This window comes from Ochotona curzoniae, unplaced genomic scaffold (assembly GCF_017591425.1).
Source record: "Ochotona curzoniae isolate NIBS_2020 unplaced genomic scaffold, NIBS_Ocur_1.0 patch359, whole genome shotgun sequence".
In the NCBI taxonomy this organism is placed as follows: domain Eukaryota; kingdom Metazoa; phylum Chordata; class Mammalia; order Lagomorpha; family Ochotonidae; genus Ochotona; species Ochotona curzoniae.
In genome coordinates, this window is record NW_024466927.1 from 885,064 (window position 1) to 910,349 (window position 25,286).

At 42.2% G+C, this 25,286-nt stretch overlaps 1 protein-coding gene and 1 long non-coding RNA gene across 2 annotated transcripts in view; one reads left to right on the forward strand and one right to left on the reverse strand.

The window, feature by feature from the left end:
• LOC121167276 (lipoma-preferred partner) overlaps positions 1 to 1,977 on the reverse strand; it is a 688,035-nt gene extending 686,058 nt beyond the window's left edge. The window contains exon 1 of the mRNA XM_040996717.1: positions 1,755 to 1,977. The gene's annotated coding sequence lies outside the window, so the exon portion shown is untranslated. The remainder of the gene's footprint in view (positions 1 to 1,754) is intronic.
• Positions 1,157 to 18,985, forward strand: LOC121167277. The gene is made up of 3 exons (XR_005885575.1): positions 1,157 to 1,235; positions 7,542 to 7,610; positions 18,124 to 18,985. It is a non-coding gene; the product is annotated as an uncharacterized LOC121167277 (long non-coding RNA).
• The last annotated feature ends 6,301 nt before the right edge of the window (positions 18,986 to 25,286 follow it).

The window sequence follows — 25,286 nt, forward strand, 5'->3', positions numbered from 1 at the left end:
ACACACACACACACACACACACACACACACACACACAGAGTGTTCCTCCCTTCAGTCAGCTTTCCCTCATACAGCAGGCCTTTACCACTGGGGGGGCTTCAGAAACCCCCTCACTCCACCCCATCCTTCCAAAGCCTTCCAGGACGGCTGGCCCCAAAGGGCCACCTTGGATCCCTCCTAAGTGTAAGAGAGAAAACAGGAGCCCTTCTCATGGATCCCCTTAAAACCAATCCACGCCTGTTCCCAAGCCACAGCAGTTTCTACCTTGGGCTCAGAGTTGGCTCCTAGGTTCAGCTGAGCACTTCTGAGGACAAGGTCTAGGCCCAGCACCCCCAGGTCAGCCTTTGCCACCCAGAGGATACTCCAAAACAACTGCCTACAAAAAGGGACTAGAAGTTCTGAGCCGGCCATATTCATTATGGTATAAATAACTCCGGGGGGGGAGGGGGGAGAAGGGTGCCCTCCTTTCCCACCCCACTTCCGCCCTGTGCCTCATTTATCCCCACTGTAAAATGGGGAAACTGAATGTCTAGGTCCCTAGGCCCTTTCCACTGTGACAACTGAGATTCCGCGAAAGCTCCGAGCGGCTGGGCGTGGCCCCGCCCCCTGGGCGCCCAGAAAAGCCCAGGCAGGGGGCGCGCGGGGAAAGACTCCAACCCCGCCCAGCCCAGGGTCGACGCTTCCCCAAAAACTCCGGGTCCCCCTCGCTTTCCTCCCCCTTCCCCCCGACACGCACCCCGTGATTGGGCCGCGGCCGCCACTTCCGCACCGCGGCCCGGCAGCCCCGGCAGCGCGCTGCGCCCCGCGTCCGTGCCGCCTCAGAGGCGCTCGCGCCTGAGGAGGGCTGGGGGTTCCCGAGACGCCCGCGGGCGGCGGCTGAGGGGGAAGGAAGGAGGATTTGCAACAATACCTCGGGGAGGAGGCAGCCTGGGCAGCGGCGGCGGTGGCGGCGGCTGGAGGCGGAGGCAGAGGCGGAGGAGGAGGTGCCCGGGCACTCCCCCTCCCATTGTCCCCGGCCCCGGACAGGCCCGGCCCCGCGCCCCGCACCGGCTCCACAGAGCGCGCCGCCCGCTCCCAGAGTCCCGCACCCCGGGCCGTGCAGCCAGCCCTTACCTTGCGGCGCCCTGCTCTGGGCCGGCTCGCTAAAGCTACTTATCCCGGGAAAGCTCGCACGGGGCCCGGGAGCGAACCCACAGACAAAAAGTGAAACTTCGACAGGGCTGGAGCGACTGCTGGTTGGTGCCTTTTCCCCCTCCTTCCTCCCCACCGTCCCCACCCCCTCCCCTCGGTCTCCCGTGCGGTGCCCTGAGCGCTGGAGGCTGACGTCAGGGGCCTGAATTCCTGACTTTGCCTGCACGCATTTGTCCATGTAAGGTATGGGAAGGCGGGTGCCCGCGGGGCCGGCCGAGCCGCGTCTGCTGTGCGGGGGAGGGGGCGCCGCATCAGGCAGCGCCTTTGCCCAAAGGTGGACGCCCCAAAAGACATTGCATTTTCTGGGCAGATAAGGAGGAGACGCGGGAATGCAGGGAGCTTGCAAAGAAGGGAAAAGAGAAAGGCTCGGAGGAAGAGGAAGGAGACTTAGGAGAAAGCGGCCAATTCGAGGGGCTGCTGGAGAAATGGGGGAGCCAGGATGCGCAGTGAAGGCGCCCAAGGAGAGCTCTGAGGCCGAGCGGAAGAGATCCTGCCTTAGAATCGTTTTCCAAGTTCTTGCTCCTGCGCCCCGCCCTGGGTTCCCAGCTCCACTCAAAACTTACAGGATGTCAGAACTGCCAAAGACCAAGTTGCAACTCCTGCCAGTCCCAACTGAAGCTCTCCAAGGAGAAACTTGCAGGCCCGGTGCCCCGGGGCTGATTCCTGCTTCCCACTGAACTGCTGCGAATAAGGTTCTGTGTCAGCAGGCAATGCAGACCACCCAGGGAAATGATTTCGTACTTCCCTTGGCCCAGAAGCCAGTTCCTGGAAGGTCCTGGTTGAAAGCAAGCCCTGGAGACCAGTGACAGTGCTGGGAGACGGCTTCCCGCCCACCCCCAGTCCAAAGCATTCAAATAAAGGACCCCCCCTCCCCCCCAGAGCTGAACGTTTATGACCCCACCAGGAAGCCTAAGAAACTTGCTCTGAGAACTGGGTGGACTGGTTGGGTAAAGACAAGCCTGTTCTTGGAATGCAGGCTTCCAATGTTTTTCCTCTGACATCTGTAAATGTTAGCAGTGATGAGGACCTGCATTTATTCTGTGCAGCAGCCATTTCCTGGGAGGTTCTCTAAGACTTCAGACTTTCTTTCCTCTGTTTCTCTCCTGATAATCTCTAAAATAAGAATTCCTCACAGCAACAGTTCTTCCAAATGCCCATTCTCCCCCACTGATGGCATCTTCAGGTGAATTAGAGCAAGTCGTGGTGCCCCCTCTAAACGTGAGACAAATCTCCAGTCAATAACACAAACCCAGGTCCCTTGCCCCATGCCCCAACAACTTCACCATGCACTTGGCCCTAACCTCCCCCACCCCCCACCCAGCTGCACCTGCTTGCAGTCATGCCTAGGGAGAAATCTCCAAATGTGGTTCTCCTCAAGTTAGATTTTGCTGAAATCCTGTTGCCCAAGAGTTAATGAAGTGAGTGTAAAAACGTGAGTTCCAGGCCTGACCATCAGTTGCGCACCTGTTTTGTGCAGTCCTGGAGTTCAGATGTTTCTGGGTTCTAATTACTTCTTTGTTTCTCTCATAAAAACATGAATGTAGTGCAGGGACAAGACCTCGCATGCACCCTTCCATATAGTATGAAATATTTTTATTTGCATGATTTGAAATGGATACTGTTTGTATGAGTTCTTTTGTTCCAGGGCTTTAAAAACATCAGATCCTGTTACAGCCCAATGCATTCACTCTAGCAAATGCTTCAGCAAACCTATGTCTCTGGGACCACTGTATAGGAGAGGGAAAGTCCCATTTACCTCATGAAGTTAGAACAAATTCACCTAATCCCTGCTGGATATAACGGATTCGCCCTCCCTCCCCAGCAACACACTTATTAAGAATAATAGGGTTCTAATGAGGATTAATAAAATTTAATAAGGTAATAATTAAAGTCATTCATTGCCTCCATCATACACATAACAGTGCTGTATCGAATCCAAGAATCCCACTAATTATGTGGAAGCTGTTATAAGTGTATGCTGGGGGAAATCACCGAAATAATTCCACTCCTGACATATTTATGACTTGCTCAGGTAGGCATGGTGTTAGCATGAGCATTCCATAACGTTCATCACAATAGGGAATTTTGACTTGTGAGGTGCTCGCCGGGAGCCTGAGCAGCACACTCATAAATCAGATGCTGGATGAACCTGATGCAGTGGTGTCATCAGTGCCAATCCAAACTGAAATCCTCATTCTCATTTAATGCTCTCTCTGGTTTCTTTCTCAACATCCTTTTAACACTTGCTTGTGGTAGGTTTAAACTTGAAAAGAAGGTTGTGTAACTTTTTTTTTACACTGGGTGCTAGAGGAAAAACAAATTTACCAGTTCAGAGACTAAATGAAACACAGAATTTGAGGGTAGGAGGAGGGAGGTGTCAGTGTGGCCTAGGATGACACACTGATGGCCTGAAGGCCAAGAGCTGCATTCTCATTGGTCCAGGGGTGGTACAAAAGACTTTCAGGTCGACTGGGATTTGGGCCCACCATTCCTTGAACCTGTTCCAGCAGTGTAGGCAAAGGCCTTCAGATAGTTCTTGCTGCTCCTTGTTTTGTAGTGCTTAAAATGAAACCAGGTGCTATTCTTCAGATAGTTCACATACAATTCACTCAGCCCACGCAAAACTCTTTTAAAGTTGGCAGTACTATTTCTCCATTTTATCCATACAGAAACTGAAGCCTGGGGAGATCAAATACCTTGCTCTTAACAGAGGGTTAGTACTTGGGTAAGCTGAGATTTCACCCTGAGCCCTGGCATCCTGGAACTCCGCCTATGCACTGCTGAGTGACCATCTGGTTCCAGTTTGAACACTCCACTGTATGGGGAACTCATAATCTCCTTCAGCTGACCAGGAGGAAAAGCTAAAGAACATGAGGAGGAGCAATGAAAACAATTGGAGAAATAATAGGGTATGGGAGTTGGAAGGTAAATGCCAATCTGAAGTTGCCTCTTCCCAGCTTAAAACCTATGAGGCCACACTTCTTCCTGTGGTTCACATAGCACTTCGAGGCTTATCACCTGCTTGTTCCGTCTGCCCGTGTCTTCCTGGGCTTCACATGCTTCCGCCCTCCTGCCAGCTGAAGTTTTAGTATTTCCAAGCACATCTCTTGTGCATGTGCTTTTACAAAGGGGGAATCTTTCAGGAGTGCTCTTCTCTATCCTGCTGGCAACCCGACTTCACTCTTCAGGCTCCTCTTAAACATCATCTCCCCTAAGATGCTGTCCCTCTGCTCCCTCCCCTGCCTTCTTATTGCCTGTACAAAGCACTCACACCACTCTGCTTAATTTCATTCAGTCCATAGGACCATGGATTGTGCAGCTGCTCACTTCATCTTTCTCTCCTTCTGGACCAGGAGTTCAATGTGTGCCTGAGTCATATCATAATGCATGCCTTGCTCATTGTAGAGAATCTAGCTATTTCCTTATTTTTTTTTATCTTGTTCTGTTTTCCTTATTTTTCTTGATTAAGGGCAGAGAAAAATAAAAGGGCAGAGAAAGAAAGTATAAAGCCTTATTATCTTAAGATTTATTTTAATTTTTATTTGAAAGGCAGGGTTACAGAAATAAGAAGGGAGCGGTGTCTTCCATCCTCTGGTCCATTCCCCATTTGGCTGCAATGGCTAGAGTCAAGCTGATCTGAAGTCAGGAACCAGGAGCTAGGAGTTTCTGGGTCTCCCTTGTGAGTGCAGGGGTCCAAGGACTTCAGCCTTCTTCCACTGCTTTTCTGAGCACAATAGCAGGGAGCTGAAACAGAAGTGGTACAGCTGGGACAAGAACCAGCTTCCACATGGGATACCTGCGCCACAGGGCTAGCCCCATAGAGCCTTACTCTTTAAATGAAATCAGACACCTTCATCCAAAAATGGAATCTGGGGGCCAGTGTTAAAAGTGCAATAAGTATCACTGCCGCCTACATTGCTGACATCCCACGTGGGCGCTTATTTGTGTCTTAACTGCTGCACTTACAATCCATCTCCCTACTAATGCACCTGCAAAAGCAACGGGAGGTGATTCAGATGTTTGGAGCTCTGTACCCAAAAAGGAGATGCAGAAGAAACTCCTTGCTCCTGGCTTCAGCCTGGTTCAGCTTTAGCTGTTCTGGCCATTTGCGGAGTGAACCAGTGGGTGAAAGCTCTATATGTCTCTTCTCTCTGCAACTCTTTCAAATAGATAAACAAGTCTTTAAAAGGTGGAGAGAGAGAAAGAAATAGAAGTGTGCTGGATGCAAATCAATATATAGAAAAGGGAAATAAAGACTCAGAGGACCCAGGTTGTCTGAAAGCAACAGCAAGGCTAGCATGCACGGGAAGGGCTCCAAGAAGAAGAGCTATAGTCCTGTCCTTGCCCTAAAATTGCTGTCAAGAGGTAACTTTCAGCAAGTTACCTCATGTCTGGACTGTTTCTTCATTCATTCATATCTGTGGATATAATGTTCTCTAACATTCTTCCAGTTTTTCACCTTACTATTACATTGTACTTAGAGACCAGACACTAAACACATTTAACAGAGCATAGCATGCAAAAAAAAAAAAGAAAGAGAGAAAGAAAAGGGAAAAGAAGAGAGACAAGAATGAAAGAAAGAAAAAGAAAAAGAAAAATGGTGAAGATCCCATAATTTCCAACCAAATTAACCCAAAACCTTCAGGTACTCCTTCCTCGTTACATGACCAAGATCTAGTGGAATATTTCTAAGTGTAGGTTCTATTTCCAATCCCCATTACCTCTGCTGGCAACCCCTTACATTGCACCATCTCCTTTTTCACTTTCTTTATCTAGACCAAGGTCTGTCTTCACAAATGCAGATATCCCCTGTCCTGTTCATTTCTTAATGCATCTTCCTTCCAAACTCCTCCATTAGTAGGAAATGTGTTGGAGTATCCTGCTGCATTAAGGTTTTTCACATGTAATCATCTCCCAAACATTAAATCTTTTACAATGGGATTCATGCCATGCTCATTCCACCCCCTCCCCCCCGCCCAGAAACCAAGGCAGTATCCGATGCTTATAACCAAATCTGACTTACTCAATGAATGTATCCTCCATCTTGGCTAGATGTGTAATTCAAATGATGCCCTCTCTCTGAAAGATATATTACATTATCTTCGGCTGTGACTCTGTGCAGGTTCAGAAGGGGCAAGAAGAGAGAGGTGTAATGTTTGTCTTGTGTCACCAGATGGTATTTGCGTGCTAATATGCAGCATACACAAATTTTATAAATTATCTGAGGATAACCTATAAGAATAGACATGAAATTATAGCAGTTATTGCTTTGCAACTTTATATCAAATAAAAATTTTCAAATATCCAAGATCATATTTTTCCAGAAGGATCGAAGTACAGATGAGAGTTCTTATTTTTTGATACATCCTAAGGTATAGTACCAGGGTGAATACAAACTAGATGGCAGGGACTCCAGACCAGCCAGAATAACATCTGTATTTGGGAAAGAAATGAAAACCTAATATGATAAATATTGGTGGAAAGCTTCTGTCAATGCAACATTAAAGATGATAAAGCAGTTTATTGGGCCTGGCATGGTAGCCTAGCGGCTAAAACCCTCACTTTGAATGTGCCAGGATCCCATATGGATGCTGGTTCTAATCCCAGCAACCCTGCTTCCCATCCGGCTCCCTGCTTGTGGCCTGGGAAAGCAGCTGAGGACAGCCCTGCACCCATGTGGGAAACCCAGAAGAAGCTTCTGGTTCCTGGCTTCAGATCGGCTCAGCTCTGCCTGTTACAGTGACTTGGGGAGTGAATCATTGAACGGAAGATCTTCCTCTCTGTCTCTCCTCCACTGTATATCTGACTTTCCAACAAAAACAAATATTTTTTTTTAAAAAAAGAATTTCTTTCTAGGGGGAAAAAAGGATAATAAAGTAGCTTATGAAAATTTATTGTCCATTCTTAATACCACATTTGGTAATCAGGACTGATCTTTTTGATATGAAAAAGACTGTATCATCAGACTTCTGAATTTGCTATTTTCTCCCCTTTTTTGAGGACCAGATCTCTTTTTTATACAGGAAAAAGTGATGTCACAATCTATTATGTTCTTTGCCTTAGAGGAATCAAGCAAATGTGGAAAATGAGGACTTGTATCTGCCTTATGGATTTCTGCACTAATATACACAGTTTTCAGAGTCTGTAGTGCATGTTTTGGACAGTTTGCTGGTTTGCAACCTCAAGTAAGCCTAGGATATAAAATGATTTGTTAAACCAAAGGGGCTGGTATTTTCACCTTCCGTTTGAACCACACAAAGTCCCAGTCAGTGCCATTTCTTTACCTGACTTGTGCAACACTGTGCTACCTTGATGTCTCACCTTTTCATCTGGCTATGTCTTTGTTCCAGATTACCCATTTGGCTGCAGCTTATGACTTGAACCACTGAGAAGGCTCAGGATTTCCTTCCTTTCAGCAGGTTAGTTTGTTAGAAGCTTTCTCTTCACCTGTGAAACATACCAGTCAGGCAGGGAAAAAATAATAGTAACCGTCAGGACTTCCTGAGCAAATATATAAACCACTTGAATGGTTGTGACAGCATGTGTAAATTCCAAATGGGATTGGCCACATTTCTATAGGTTTCCTATAGAAATAAGGTCAAGATAAAGTGTTCAACCACGTAACAGCATGGGAGGACACTCAGGCTAGGCGATAAGTGACTAGGTTCTTAGTACCAAATTTCCTGAATAGATTTGAATCTGGGCAAATTATTTGAGATCCTTTATTCTTGCTCACTCACTCATTAATTTATTCTGCTGTATGGAAACCCCCCTACATTTCTATATCTCTATGGCATCTATCAAATCAAATGACCGTGGAGTGGACATTGTGGTATTGCATGTTATGCTGCTTGGGTGTCCATAGCCTAAGCCAGAGCGTGCAAGTTTAAGTCCTGTCTCAGCTTCAGATCCCGCTTCTTGTTTTTTATATATCTCAAGAGGGGATGGATGATGGCTCTAGTAGTGGAATTCCTGCCGTACGGTCTATTGTTTACATTTAATAGGACTGAACCCGTAGATGGAAACTGTCACTCTCTCTTGCCCCTCCCACTCTCATTCTGTCTTTCAACTACACCAGGAAGTGAATATACTTTACAATAAGCATCTTTACTCCCAATGAAACAGCTAAACATACCTTGGCAGTATGATACTAGATTTTCTACCTTTGTCTACATCCACAAGATCATGATGCACTTAAATAGCAGGATGATAAATGTGTAAATGCTACTAAAGAATAATACTGGGTAATATGGGGGCAGAGTGGTGGGAGGGGAAATATGGAGGAAGCAAGGGAAGGGAAAAGAGGGGATCTTTACATCTACAAAACGGTATCATGGAAAATCGTAAAAAGAATTTAAAAATTAGAAATAAATAGCTCAATAAGCTTATAAATTTACCAAAAATGAGTGTAAAAGCACATTGTAAAGTATATAAACTGTGCAAATATAGAGGACTATTGATATCAGAGTTCTTGAATCCTAACATTTTTTTTCCTCATTCCTTTTTAAGTGAAGAGACCCAATGGTCTCTCCTGGTCAATTTGCCCATTGATTCATCACCCAAACTGATAAGAATGAATGGAGTATGCCACAAACTGATCAAAATCCAACATACATTAAGCCTTGATAGCTTTGATTAAGGTACGGATAACTTCGTAGCAAGTTAAAGTAGCAGGTTAAAGTTAGGATTATTAAACAAAAGTCTAAATGCCCTGAATACCTTCTTTTAAGAAAGAGAAGGGGTCCTTTCTTGGGATGATGACTGAACTTCCAATTAAGTGCTTTAAAGCACATGGCTTTGACATTTTAGTTCTACCTCTGATTACATGTAAAGAATTATGCTTGATCACCATAGCAGATGTAAGAAGAAGCAATAGATTTGATTTTGTTTCCTTCCATTTTTGTGATGACTAATTATTACAGTTCAAAAAATTATCTAAATTGCAATGTCTTCTTTGGTGTATGCCCCTGCTTAATCAAGATGCAAGTCATTGGGGTAAAGAATAAGGATAATTAAGAATCATGGGCAGTTTATGTGTAATTCACTGTTTGGTAGTTAGCTATGAGATGATAATCTCTCAGTGCTTGATATTTGATTATCAGATGATAATCTTTCATACCAATTTGTTCTTTTTAAAAATGTGTGTAGTACCAGAAACTTCGCAACTTAGGATCTTCAGTCTTAAATCACAGACTAACTCAAAATTAGCAATGATCCAACATCATGTGCTGTTAGCTAAATAGGGTAGTCATACATCCAAGTTGCCTTCTATGGCCTAAACATATGCCTATTGTCTCAGGATAATTATTAATAGCATTATTTTACTCTCAAAAGTGGCCTAATTAAGGTGATTGAATTTTCTGTTACACCGTGGCACAGGAATTCTTTAACTAAACGTTTCTTCAGTTGATATTAATATTTAGTGTTGTGTTCAGTGACACTAATGCAAAAGTCATTGTGTTTTGAAGTTCAATAGGTGCTCAGAATGTAAAGAATTACTTTTAATTATACTTTTATTCTTTTACAATCATTTTAAGTGTCTGGATAAAGTGGATTCTTAAAAGTTATAACCAGGAATAAAACATAACCAAAAAATTTGCTATAGATAACATATAATAGCCCGCTTAATTACTGTGGAGAGTGGTATCTATCAAAGATACCTGGCTGACTCAGGTTGTGAAAAGTTACAAGATTTGTACCCAGGTTTCTGTGGGCAAGAGAGTAGAAAAAAAAATTGGGAGGGAAATAGTGGGCTCCTCCCTCTTGGGATACCACTTCCACGGGAGGGCATAAAACTAGGATCACGGCTGGGGTGGAATGGGGTGTGGGACAGACTGGACTACTGCTACACATACTGGCTAACCAGAGTAGGGGGCGAGCCTGGTGAGGGTTATTGTGGGTAGCTCCAACTAGGCTGCAGCTCCCACTGGTTTATGCGAGGGCCGAGTATGTGCTGGGCAGCACCAGGCTGGACTGCAACACCCATTGGTTCCAGTGGAAGTCGGGAGTGAAAACAGAACCAACCCAGCAATTGCAACCACCAGCTGATCGGGGCGATGGACTGTGCCGGGCCCTGTACTTGCTAGCACATACAAGAATCTGGTTTGAGAACACCTCAGACAAAGTTTCTTTGGAGATCTCCCCAATCAAAATGCTGGACTCAGAACCCTAACCAAGAAAAGAGAGAAGACAGAACAAGTCAATCAACCACCTCAGCTATATGTTGGCAGCGAAATACAGGGCAAACAGAGACTCTATGATGGACTATGTCAATCAGTGGATTCTTCAAAGACCTCATAGTGCTTGGAGTGGCAAGATTGGCAGTGATTCATAACTGTTGAAATATCAAAAGCACTTAAGCGAATATCTCAGTGCATACCCTACAAGTGGGACCTGGGGAGGGTGGGAAATTGGGCAGGCCTTCTCCCTTAATACCCCCCTTTAAACATGAAGGAAACAATCTGGAAAAAATAATAGTCTTACCCACTTTCCTATAAAAAAAAAAAGAAAAAAAGAGAAAGTGAAGTAAAAAAAAAAGTGTTATTTATATTTATATGAAGAAATTTCAGGTAATGAGGAGTACTCCACACAAAAGAAACAATGAATTTAAAGACGTAATTGTGAGATCATGGTAGAATCAGAAAGCTATAAATAGTAAACTACCATTTGTGGCTAGAAAGTGGCAAATAAGAATAGGTAACTATATGAGAGAGTTGAAAAGAAAAAAAAAACAATATTGAATGAAGATAGGAAGACATTTTGAGAAAGTAACAGAAAATAGCATTAGGAGCCAGGGGAGAAGGAGATGATTTAATTCAGATATTGATTTTATTCAAAGAACTCTTGATCAAGGGACAAGCTGCCCACATCCTGTGCACAGATGTGCTAAGCAGTGGAATTGGCATTGTGTTCCTTTGCTTCCTGCTCCTGGCCTGCTTCATCACCTGTGGCTCACCCTACATGTGTATGCACATATGCAATATTTTAAAATAGACTCTTTATTTGAAAGATAAGAGTAACAGAAAGAGATAGAGGAGGGAGAACTAGAGGGAGGAGAGGGAGAGAGAGTGAGAGAATTTTCCTTCTGTTATCTCACTAACGTTGGGCAGGGTTAAAGCCAGGAACCTGGAACTCCATCTAGAGCTCCCTTATAAGTGGAAGGGACACAAATACTTGGCCACCATTGTCTACCTTCCCAGGTGTTATGCTTGCAGCACTTGAAACTGAGAGAGAAAAGAAAAAAGGCAGAGCCAGGCATTTGGTACAATGGTTATAGTGTTGCTGGAATGGTTGTATCTAACTTCATAGTGCCTGATTCAAGTCCTCTCTCTACTTCTAGATCCTGTTTCCTGCTTTTGTGTAGCATGGAAAGTGATAAAAGATGGTTCATGTACTTGGACTCCTGCCATCCATGTGGGAGATCCAGATGGAGTTCCTGACTCTTGGGTTCAGGCTAGCCCAGCTCTGATTGTTGTTTGCATTTAAGGAATAAATCGGAGAATTCAAGATTTAGTTTTCTCTCTTTCTGCCTTTTAATTAAAACAATAATAAGCAAATACAAATTTGTAAAAGAATGACAAGTGGTCAGTGTGATGGTTCAATTGGCTAACCCTCCACACCCAAGTGCCAAGATCCCATAATGGCACCAGTTCGTGTCCAAGCTGCTCCACTTCCCATCCTCCTCCCTGCCTGTGGCCTGAGAAAGCAGTGGAAGATGGCCAAAAGCCTTGGGACCCTGCATTCTTGTGGGAGACCTGAAAGAAGCTTCTGGTTCCTGGTTTCAGATTGACTCAGCTCTAGCCATTGCAGCTATCTGGGGGGGGAGTGGATCAATGAATAGAAGATGTGTCTCTCCTTATCTCTGTAAACTTGCCGTTACAATAAAAATAAATAAATCTCTAAAAATAAGACAAAATAATGGAGAAAACAAAGCTTTATCCTGGAACTAAAGGGAAATCCATCCTCTAGAAAGGATGAGCTGGAGGAATCAGAAGAAACTGGTGAATTTGGGGAACTCTTCAAAACCTAAAGATGTAATAATAGAGTTCAAAGTTATAATACAACAGGATAATTAAAATAATAACTGGATAGAATGAAAAAAATTACTTTAGAAAATTAAAAGTACAAGTAGCAGAATTAACATCCACTCTGGGCGTGAGATCCAGAAGCAGAAATGCTCTAGCGTAAATTGTTGCATATCAACCTTGGTGTGACTGGCAAACAGGAAAGCCAGGGGAGATTCAATAAAAACCAAAATGACCTAAGACAGACAAGGATCAGGAATCCAGGCTTGGGCCTTTAAGAAAAACGTAGGATAATTAGGATAAAAGGATGGTGTATGGGACTCCCCTGAGCTGGGAGTTAGCCTGGGTTTATGCAAGCACAACGGTCTGCAGCATTCAAGGGGACATCAAAGACAAAGCAATTCACATTCAGGCATGCCAAGGTGAAATGTTTGAAGCACAAGAGGAAAACAAACAGTAGCAACAAATCCTTTTAGCACCCAGGTGGCAAAACATTTTTGAAGAAAGGAATTAAAGAAGCAGGCATGTGATGCAGCAGTTAAAATAGCACTAGGAATGTCTGTACCCAGGATGGGAGCCTTGGGTCCAAGCCCTGGCTCTACGCTCCATTCATGCTTCCTGCTAACATACCTACTGCAGAGTAGTGGGAGATTGGATTCCCAGTTCCTGTCTTCAACAAGCTCAGTCCCTACCTTTGAGTGTGTTTGTGGGAGTGAACCAGTGGAAGGAAGATAGCCAAAACATTTTTGGAAAAAAATAGAAATGAAATTTTTACTGGCCTCAGCTTTTTCAGCCAAAAGTAAATGAAGCAAAAGTCTGTATAGATTTGGGAGAAAAAGTTTGTGAACAAGTGACCTGTTTTATCCACACCAATGCAACAAAAAGATAACTTGAGTGCGAGAAAGTCCCCTAAGCCTTTCTTCTCAAAGTGTGGCCCATGGACCTACAGCATCAGCAAGCCCTATTCAGAGAGCCTCAGGGTCTGCATTTCAGCAACCAGAAAACTCCTGAGCAGGTTAGAATTTGGGGACACTATGATACTAGTTTAAGACATCCTCTGTGTAAGGGTGAGTGTTGTGGCACAATGGGGTAAGCCCCTGCCTGCAATGCTAGCATAACGTATAGTCGTCAGTTTGAGTTCCAGCCACTATACCTTCCTGTACTGACTGTTTTCCAGGAAAAGCAGTGGAAGAAGGCCCAAGTGCTTGGGCCCCTGCCAGCTATATGGGATACTCAGATGAAGATTCACGTTCCTAGGTTCAGTCTGGTCATAGTTGCTGTGTGATCATTTGGGGAGTGAATCAGTAAAAAGAAGATATGTCTCTCTTGGGTCTCCCCTTCTCTATGTAACTCTGCCTTTTAAATAAGTAGATTGATCTTTTTAAAAACAACAGATGAGACTGATTGCTGAGATTACAGTGAAGGACTCAATGATGGGGAAGTGACCTCCACCTGGCCAGGAGGTCCTGAAGGAGCATGTCTGCCAACAAGGCCACCCCATGGGTCTATGGGCAGGAAGATGCCTCTGTAAACAAAGGAAGAGTAGGATGCCCTCTCCCAACAGCATCTGGAAAAATGTTTCCCTTGTGATTGTTCCTTTTTTCCTCTTTTATGACACTCACCATGCAGTTCGACACACATTTCATTTGAAATGTTTGCATTTTTCAACTTTTCTTGAAAACTTGAAAGTTTCTATTTTTAAACTGTTTGTCTTCACAATAAGAAATCCATCATGGTATATTTTCCCTAAGCCTTCCTTTCCCATATTGTTGTTCCTACTTTCTTTCCCCCATGGTGTGCTCTGGTGAACTTCTCTTACCTTCCCTCAGTGTCTTTGCTTATCAGAAAAATCCCCTTTCCCAGACCTTTCCAATTGTCAGTCGGCACAGTTCCTATAGTACTTCCAAGCCAGTTCAAGTGATGATTTCTCCACGAAGATCTCCCTGACAACTAGAATTTTTGCTTTGTATCTCTCTTCATGTCTTCAGTACAGAGTCATAGTTATTTGTAATTAGAAGCAGTAGTAGTTATTGAATGACCAATATGTTGCTGAAGAAATAAAAAAGAAAATAAAAAATAAAAAACCTTGAAGAAAATGATACTACTATATGACCTATGAGTCAGTGAAGAATTTAATAAAAGAAACTATTTTGAAGAAATAAAAACAAAAATGTTGAAACTCATGAGCTGCTGCAAAAATAGCATTGAAAGGGCTTTAATCTTACATTTTGCATGAAGGTTGCCTTATATCAGAGAGAAATACGATGTTTGTCCTTTTGGGATTGACTTATTTCACTTAGCCTAATGGTCTTTAGCTGAGACCATTTAGTTGCAAATGGTAGAATTTCATTCTTTTAATGGCTGAGCAGTATTCCATGGAGTAGATGTACCATGGTTTCTTTATCCACTCTCTTTTAATGAACGCTCCTCTTTTGTGTCACTGAGTTTCTGAAGCTCTTTATAACTCCTAAATATTAGTTCTTATCGGTTGTGTAGTACGCAAAGATTTTCTCCCATTCTGTTGGTTGCTTCTTCACTTTATTGATCATTTCCTTTGCTGTACAGAAGCATTTTAGATTATTCATTCAATAGCATGTTATTTAACATTATGGTGTTGTAAACATTTAGCTTTCTTCCTGTTGTTGATTTTGTTTTATAGCTTTCCACTTAATAGAAGGTGTAGTAACTGTATAATAGTGAAGATGCAATACAGTATGCCTCTCTACTTCTAAATCAAAGATGGACTCCCAATGAAACTGTTAAACATATCTTGACAATAGGATGCTGAACACTCAGACATTATCTGTACTTATATAGCAGAATGACAGACTTACGACTGCTTATGAAGGGCTATATTTTTGTAATGATACAGGGGGAATCGGTTGGGGGAATGGAGGAAACTGAGGAAGGTGTAGGGGAAATCCCAGAGCCTATGGAATTATATCATACAAATAAAAAATTTTAAAAAATTAGAAGCAGTAGCAGTTATAGCAGTAACTCTAATGTTTTTGATGTGCTGTGAGTTCTTCAAGGCCTTTTGGTGTTTTGAAAGTGCCTTGATCATAATGTCACTAGGTGAAGGTTAGTTACATGAATGACTGACCATTTGTCTTAAGGATTGAGGCAGGTCTGATACACAACAGAAATATCATGCCAGTTCTCTTTTCTTTTGCTTATTGTGTAGCATTCCTTTGTGTCTGGCTAATAGAGCAAGCAATAGGTTAAGTATCAATAGCTCTGTAGCTTTGAAAAACAGCAATCTCAAGAAAGTACTTAAAGAGCTTGCATTCAGATGTGGATGGGAAAGCTGTTGCTGGGGACATCACATCCCATATTCTTAACAGTGTCTAGATTAAATGCTGGCTACATTGCACTTCTGATTCAACTCTACTAATGCATCTGGAAACGGGTGATGGTCCAGGTACTTGAGTTCCTGTTGCCTGTTTGGAGATCTGGACAAAGTTCCTGATTCCTGGTTCCTAGATTTGTCCTGGCCTACCCCCGGTGCTGTGAACATTTGGAGAATGAACTAGCAAACAGATTTTTTTGTTGTTCTTCCCTTTTTCTATGTCACTCTGTTTTTTTAAAAATAAGTAAAAACAACAATAAAAAAATGTTTCTTTAAAAAATGACAAGGTGTGTCCATTTATTTAGACAGTTTTACCATCCTACCTTGGGCAACTTGCTTCCTCAGCTCCAGAAGAACAGTTTGATCTAAAATTAGATGAAATAGGTTTGGATTAAGAGTTCTCTAAGGCTCCTTCCAAATCTATGCTATAATCCTAAAATAACAAGAATGCCAAGATTGGCTTTCAGAGCCTTGAGTTGTTATGTTTCAGATATTCTAATGTCAAAGTGTCATAAATATTAATACTACTTAGCTATGTGCTGTATTCTCAATCTGATTCTATCCTAGGTCTCACATCATCCACTCTCTGAAAGTGTGAAATTTTTCTTTCTAGAACAACTTGCTGCCAAAGGCTTCTTCTCTGATCTGTTTGACTTCTCAAGTGGAGGCACACCTTCTGCAACCACAATGTCCCCATTTCACCTTTCTCCCAGCCCTGGGCACTCATGACTTGGCAATCCCTGCATGTGAAAGAGCCCATCTTCACAGCTAGTTACAAGTAGACAAGTGCTATTTTCCTTACCCTGTGTATCTCAGGCTCCAACAGAATGATCAGCTTTTAGGGCACTCAGTGGAAAGTTGATAATTATTAGGTTATAGTTTGCAAATGGTGGATGATCTGTAACATGTAAGCTGCCATAACACATGACTAACCTCACAACTAACATCCTGTCAATGATAACTGACATTCGCAAGGTGCTGTTCTTAGGATGTATCGAGAGAACTCTCTGTTATGCTTGTCAACACAGGGCATGATCCAAAATGAGCAGCGAGTGCTGCGAAGATACAAGAGATGTTCTACATTGTTCACTTACTCATAAGTGATCTCTCTGCACAGATATTCATACATGATCTCAGCTGTGTAAGCTCCAGTCACATGCTTTTCCTTCTCCAGACAGCCCTTGTAGGTATCCACCTCTCCAGCCAGAAATATTTTTTCCCTCTAAATGCACATAGCACATTTCCTATAACCCTGTCATTATATTTTCATTTTATGACACTAATATTATGTTTTTCTTCTTCTTCATGTTTTATAGCTTCCGCTATTGGTTGAATGACTATACTAGACTAATGAAAATCAGAATCTAAGGGGCATCTTGTTCCCTGCTCATGTCTTCCATATTCATGGATTCAACCAATGGGGGATTGAAGAAAACTAACAAACAAACAAACAACAAAAAAGGTATCAGGGCCCAGCGTGGTAGGCTAATTGCTAAATATGCCTTGAATGCACCGGGACTCCCATGTGGGCACTGGTTCTAGTCCCGGCACCTCCACTTCTCATCCAGCTCCCTGCTTGTGGCTTGGGAAAGCAGCTGAGGACAACCCAAAGCCTGGGGCCCTGTACCCATGTGAGAGATCCGGAAGAGCTCCTGGCTCCTGGCTTCGGATCTGTGCAGCACCAGCCGTTGCACTCACTTGGGGAGTGAATCATCGGACAGAAGATCTTCCTCTCTGTCTCTCCTCCTCTCTGTATATCTGACCTTGCAATAAAAATAAATAAATCTTTTTTTTAAAGTATCAGACATATACAGAATTTTGTCTTTTAATTAATTCCTTGTTATATTATAGCAAATAGACCTAGCATTTATATTGTGTGTTCTAAGTCAGAGAGGACGTAAGACATTAAAAATATGTGTAGGTTCTGTTCAAATACTATGCCGTTTTATACAAGGACCTTGAGCATACTTGGCTTTTGATATCTGTTAGGCATTCCTAGAGCCAATTCTCCTTGGATACTGAGAGACAACTTTAATTATAAAACACTTTATATGTGGATACATGAAATCTGTGCTAAGGTCGAAAATTCCCATGTCCTTTGAGAAACAACATACTATGGTAGTTAAGTGTCTAGGCACTGGCCTGCTTGTTTGCTTCAGTTCACATTCCAGCTCTACCACTTAGAAATTGGAGCTTTGGAAAGTCATTTAACAATTGTGAACTTATTATATAAATGGGATTCAAACTATATCCCCCATAGACTTACTGTGAGTTTCAATGAGTCAACATATATAAATACAGGAAATAGTTGACAGTACTGCTATGTATTAGCTGTTACAGTTTCCTATGGAGGCCTATACCTAGGAGATACTTGACTCAATATATTCCTAATCCTGTTGCTATGAAACACACTCCCTATAAATACTTACACTGCAGACTGTACAAGGTTTTGGAAGAATTAATCCATTTGGTTTAATAAAGTCCTCTCTTGTCTTAACAATAGCACATGCATTATCTCATTTTTATACTTTTATATAACTGGCTGTTTTCTTCCTTCAGAGCAAACTGTTCAGAGACCATGTAATTGTCAGCAGTCAAAAAGGAGATTGAATTTCTGAAGACTTCATTGGTCCAACAATGGCATGGGCATGGCACAGGCCTGAAAACTTCCCAAGGAGAAATTTCATGGGTCATTTCCTGGTGACATGTGACAAACTGGAATCCTAAAAGGAACTTTGAACATTAGAGACCAAGTGAGTACACAGGCTGATAAGGTTAGTAATAATAGATGAAAAATTCACTTATTTTCCCTTTCTTTCTGACTTCTTTGTATTTTGGTTTCTCAATTGCATCCTTCATAAGCTATACTTATATAAATTCTAGGGAGTTGGAAAACCAAGTGTAATATCTTCAAGTAAAAATGTACATGACAACAGTGGGTATGTTTACAAAGATGGACATGATAGTCTCTCACCCACCCCTCTATGCACCTTTGCAACACAATTTTGTTATTCCTCTTAACAAAAAGAGGCATCCACTTATGGACTCTGTGAATCTAGGCTACTTTCGAAACTTGCTTCAAACCAGTAGAAGAACATGGCATGTGAGGTTTTAGCCACTTGTGAGCCTCAGGAAGCAGCTTCTGCTCTTAACTTGTAAAAAAGCCTGAGCTAACTGGCTGCATGCTGGCGACACATGGCTGAGCTAACAGTCATTACCAATGTGCTCCAAGTGGACTGCCCAGTTGTTTGAATTTACGTGGGTATACCACGGCCAGTTCATCACAATAGCTACCCAGATGCACTCAGACCAAGGGAATTGTGAGCTAATCAATGACTACTTTAAGTTATTGAATCTTTGGACTGGATTTTTATGTAACTAAGACTAACCACTTTACCTAATGCTTGCCATTGAAAGAAAAATCTTCACAGAATTGATTCTGTGACGATATTTGGCTTTTGTGAAGCTTCCTGGTTTGAAATGAAAGTGGCCATTATCAGAGTGTGGGCACAAGTTCACTGCAGAGGAAAAACATGGAATGGATGTTCCCAAGTGACAAAGATTTCATTACAGACATGTTGGCTTTTTGTATGCATCAGAGAGGAGTCCCTGATTCGAATCTTGGTCTCTTCATTTCCAGTCCAGCACCTTGAAAACAGCAGATGATAGCTGTATACTTGGTGCCCTGCCATCCCTGTGAGAAGCCTGAACTCCAAGTTCTTGGTTAAAATGTGGCTCAGTCCTGCCTGTTGCAGGTTTCCGGGGAGTGAACCGGTCCAGGTTCATCTCTGGCTCCCTCTATCTCTCTACCTTGCAAGTAAAATGAAAATAAATATTTTAGAAATTATTTATAATAATCTATATATTTATAGCTCATTGTATACTTACTGAATACCTGCAACCCTCTTTCCTTACTCCCTCCGTCTCTTTCTCTCTCTCTCTTTTTTTTTCTCTCAGTTTAGAATAAAAATTTATTAGAGATAACCAGGGCCACACATGGAGGTATTTTCAATATTAGCATCACAGAATTAGAAATGACCATGGGTCTGCAACCCTTATATTCTGTATTAGTTATTGTTTTTAACTATTAAAGACACAATTAAGAGTTTACCTGAAGACAGGTTCATGCAAATGTGTGAAATGACATCTATATACTCAAACTATTCTCAGTAATGTTTATAAATAATTGCCAAGTTGTTGTCATGGTCACCATAAAATGAGATTCATGTTTAATTTTAGAGAGTGAAATGGCTTAAGTTTTGATATCCTGTATCTACCTTTATGTCCCAATATGAAATTAAATCAATCTCTGTCTTCCTTCGGTAACCTGCAAGAAAACAGAAAATGTGTCCTTGTGATCCTCCAGGCATGGAAATACTTTCAAGAGTTGTAGGTAGAAGGTAGATGGCAGCTTTCATGTTTTAAAATCTTTCTTATTTTTATCCGGAGTTCCATGTAACATTGTCAGTTCCCGCCCTCAGAGGTGCAGAATGGTACAGAGGTGACTGTGCTAGTGAAGAGACTGCAGCATCGAGTATCTAGGATTCCTGTAAGGCACTGTACAAAAGCTCAGGTCCTTGGTCTCAAGCGAATATTGTTGCTTTTATTGATTCTGAAAAGAAAAAGAGGGAGGGAGAGAGAGAGAGAGAGAGAAGCTTTGTTGAGATTGAAGTGTAAATTCTCCAATCCATATTTTTGTAGAGAACAGACTTCACCCTGTAACTCATCAGCACTTCATACGTGCATGTATTTTACAAACATTTATGGAGCTTCCTCCAAAGGTGTTGGAGATCTTTGGCCAGATGTTTTTGTACCTGGGATTCAGGCTTCAGTAAGAAGAGCAAACTCCTCTAGGGTTTGCCTATTTCAATCCTGACACATTTCCCAACAGAGGAAGAAGTGAGGTGTGAGGGGGCAGAAAAGGAAGTGAATCTTTACTTATCTTGAGGGTGTATCAGGTGATGAGCTGGCTGTTTTGCAAAAGTTATTTATTTAATAACACCAAATAGCCAGAGAAAAAGAGAGATGGCTTTATTTTCCCTATTTTACAAACAGGTAAATCAGAATTCAGAAAGGTTAACTTGTCCCAAGTTATATTCCCACAGGTTAGCTGCCACTTTTCACACTAGTATCCCTAAAGCTCATTTTCTTTCCTGGAGCTAGGAGAGGGATGCGTTTGTACTCTTCATCCACTTAATCTGTGCCATCTGTGTCAATCCTCACAGCCTTAGGAAGGTTCCTGCAGTGTAGCAAGGCGGTCACCTGTCTGACCCCAATGCCCTCTCTATGCTTGTCTCCCCTGTGACCACTTGGAAATACAGGGATTTAGAAGACTTGGTTTCTTAGGCCCACTTTCCAGCTTTAAAAATCTCCATGGAATCAAAGAAATGGTTATCTGAGTAATGTGTGCTAAGGGGTTTCTTTCAACAGCAGAGAATCCTTATTTCTTTGAGTTTTATTTTTAAATACTTTGTTTTTTTTTTTTATTTTCCTCATGTGCATTCTTAGTATGAATAGGTGTTAGAACTGCGACCTTTATTTATTCCCAGGGTGTTTTAGGCATAAGCAGTAACTGCTGGGAGAGTTTCCCCCATACTGGAGCGTCAGAGACACCTCTCTGAGGGGGTGTGAGCAGAGCCTCACTTAGACTTTTCTGAGAAGCCAACAGCCCACCAGGTGTAGCTGGAAGTGATAGGGAAGGTGATGGGCACAGCTGGGGAGTGTGAGTTGCCGCTCTGGTGCGGACCTCCACTGAGGGTGTGATGATGGGCAAACAGGATCTCTCCAGGCTTTGAGTGTCAGTGCCCTGCGAAGAAGGGCTTGAGCTGACAGAGCCAACGTACAGGTAATGTGGCCGGTGCATGATCGTTTCAGTTTATTCATGGCCTACCAGGCTTCTATCCTTTAAAGCTGGAGAAGTGAGTCTTGGATCATTTCCCTGTCCTACAGATTGTCTTTGACTGGTCTCATAGACCTTTAGCATGAGGCATCTGTCAGTTATCTTGTAGGTTATCTGATTCAAGATTCCAAACTCAGGAGCAGAATAGATTCCCTGCTTGATGAAAAAGCATATTTCTTGAGAATATGCCAAAGGAAAAAAAAGGCAAATGGAGATCACCTAGAATTAGACAAAAATTACTATGACAGATTACCAACTCATTACTCAGAAAGGAAGTCACTGCCTCTTACAAGCAATCCATACTTGACTTAAATTTAAGAACTAGGTCTCAATGGAATCACAAACAGCTGCTAATACCAGCCCTTCATACTAGTCCTTATTTTCTTAGTTTTACAGCCTTTGAGGAATCATGAGGCACCGATAAAGACCACTGGTATCCAGTATAGAAAACATTTTCATTAGATCTGTTGACTAGATTTTAGTCTATCATCCTGTCAGGTCCAGCAGTTCCTTCCAGATCATCCATGAAAAGCAATATTCCCTCTTGACTTCAACTTTCCAATAAACTGCAAATATTTCTTTTATGGCACAGCTTGTTTTAATATTGGACGGAAATTAATTAGAAAGTGATGCCCTGATACATATCCTTATAAATGAGTAAAGTATGTACTAAGCTTTCTGAAACCATCAGAATTGTTGGTCGCAAGCAACAGAAATGAATTCTGGGGCTAATGTTCTGATGCAGCAAGCTGAACTGCTGCCTACAATAATAGCATCCCATACTGGAACAAAATTTCAAGTCTTAGCTGCTCTGCTTCTGATCTAGCTTCCTGCCAATGTGCCAGGAAGGCAGGGGAGAATGCCCAAAGTACTTAGGCCCTGACCATCTATCTGAGAGACCTACATGGAGCTCCAGATTCTAAAATGCGGCCTGTACCATCCCTGGCTGTTTCAGTCATTTGGGAGTGAACCAGTGGAAAAAAATCTCTCCCCCTCCATTTTTAAATTAATAAATAAACAACTTTTTAAAAAGAAAGGAAATACATTTTGGTTTTCTCATTTGAAAGAGGATTATATTAAATAAACTTCAGAGCTTACTTAGGAGGATGAATGAAGCATCTCAACAAGAGGCAGGCACCACAGTGAACATACTTTATCAAGAACTGTCTGGTCCTTATGTAGGACTTGGATGTGCATGAATGGCAAACATTGCCCCATATGTACCTCCTTCACTAAAGAGTCAAAATCTTGGAAACAAGAATGGTATTGGCCAGACTCAAGGCATGAGGTTTAGACTTAGAAATGTAAAATACAATGCAACCCTTCTTCTAAAGGGGTTAATATACTTTGTCAATGAGTTCTGAGTCCATTGTTTTGTACCCTAAATAGTGTTTTGTGTAGACTTAGAAATCTATTTTAGAAGGTGAAGAAATGAATTCTGTCACCAGATTCAGTTGTACCCTCCAGCTTTTTAATGCCATTTACTGGTTTATATCAGGAGCACTTAATGAACTTTGTAATTAGTTCTTCCAAATGGTAGCAATATCAGGCTCCTCATTTGATCCATGCACAACAAACCTACAGTCTGAAAAAAATTTTTTTGAACCATTTTCTAGCCTTCCCTAACATTCTTGGGCTTCCATCCTCACCTACCTTGGGTTGCCACTTGTGTATAAGGTCTTATCTTTATTGGAATTCAGGCAAGAGGGAAAAGATTGTGTCTCATGTTTTCCTTGTTTACTCACCGAGTGCATAAAATATTCTCATTATAAATGTCCTAAATGAATCAATCATGAAACAGAATGAAGTAGACATAAGGCTTCTTCTTTCAACCAGGTTTATGAATTTGAGAAGTAAATTCATCTCTCTGAGGCTTTCCTGTAAAAAAAAAAAAAGAGTGAGGTGTTGGCTGCAGAAGGAATAGTGTAATAAGTAGCAGTTTATTTGCCTACCCAGTCAAGCTCTCCATGTTCTAAGTCTGGATGCTGTTTGGTTTTGCCAGATGGTACACTTCTACTGGGGCCAGGCCCCTGCCCGATGAAGAAATGTTTTTTGGAGCTTCTGTGTGTCTCATCACCTGGAGGCCTTGCTCAGTTAAGGGTTGTTGTATCTGTACTGGTTTCTAGGATGAAGAAGGAAATAAACTGTGAAAACACAATATTAACAGGATGCAAAAGAAGTGAATTTTTGCCTGTCCTTTCTTGTAGATATCATCTCACTTCCAGGCAGTTCCCTAGGGAAAAAAAAAATTATGTTTATCACTGTGCAGATGAAACTGAGAGAGGAGATTGTATTATTCCCTGGATTTCCACATGCGGGCTGGCAGATCTGATGGGCTGAGTTGTTGTGGGTACAGTTTTTTGTGTCCTACCCTAAGAAATGATTCATAATTTTGAGATAGGGCCTGGGAGGAATATTTATGCTCAAAAACTTTCCAAGATGATTCTGACATGAAGCCAGGATTGGAAAGCACTGTTTTTGACAGCTGAATCAGTCCAAGTGTATGAACAGGGTGAAACAAATAAGAGAAATGTCACAGACAAATGTAAATTCCTCAAATTCACAATAACAAGAACTGGAAAAACCTAGGATGACAGCAGCATGTGTAATAAAGCTGCAGGATTCAGCAGTCTGTAAGCTTGGGGTGATTCTTACCCAAACATGAAGGTGTTAGGCTACATGGAATTTCCTGACCACCAGGGTTCTACCTTTCCAATCTAAGCTCTCCAAAGACACCTGGGTTATGCTCTTGATTTAATAATAATAGTCATTATTTATTCTTGTAATATCTAGTAGTGGCAAAAATGTTCATGAAGCGATTCATTTGCAAGTTTTCTTGTTCAACATTTTATTTACCATAAATACAAACTTTGCTTCAGCTGTGTTGATAGAATACAGCCTGTTGACAGACACACAACTCAAACCTAGATCTGTCATCCCCCAAGTCCCATGTTGTATTTGGCAGTCTGGAGAATTCTTAGGCTAGGAGAGTAATACTGTGGCTCCAAAATGAGCAGAATCCCCTTGGCTGTTGTTTCCAAGGGTTTGGAGAGCTTCATCAGAAAAGAGAGGCCAGATTGGTCATGGATGTTGTCCCTGAAAGCAGGACTTGAACAATCGAAAAGTTACAGAGAGACAGACCTTGACCCATAACTTGACCTCTGATATTTCTTAAGATAACTCAAACAGTGGAGCAAGCTGCTTTCAGACAGTCTGCAGAACCATTTACCAGGAATGCCTGGGGAAGAAGTTTTAGCTTAGTGACTCAGAGGCTCTAAGTGGGACTTGGAACAGCTGTGAAATAGAAACTTTTGCTCTTCTGATGATCAAGGGATGTTGGGAGAGTGGGTCATATCCCAGGGGTTGTGGACAAGTACTGCAACTCGGGCCCAGAAACCTTCTACTCCATATGCAAGTGGTCAACAGCCTTATCCTTTTGCCTTTTGACCTGTCCTAGAGAACATGATGCCTTTGCCCAAGGAGTACTTTGGCAGCAACCTGATAGCCTTCATGCTTGGTAACCACGGACTCTCTCTTCTTGCTGCTATTTAACGAGTTCTGATCTCATTTGAGAACCAAAATGGCCAGAGCTTTGCATACACACACACACACACCTAGAGGGCACTTAGACATCATTTGATCCACCTTGGCCACATTCTAGACAGGAAAACAGACAGTGTAAGATATTGTTTTAATCACAAACATCAAAAAGCAGTGGAGCTAGAACAGATTCTTATGCTTTGCCCGTATATCCTTACTCCTTGATTTTGCAGAGAAGAGCAGTGATTGCCTGTGACCACAAATGGAGGAAGACGATGCCCAA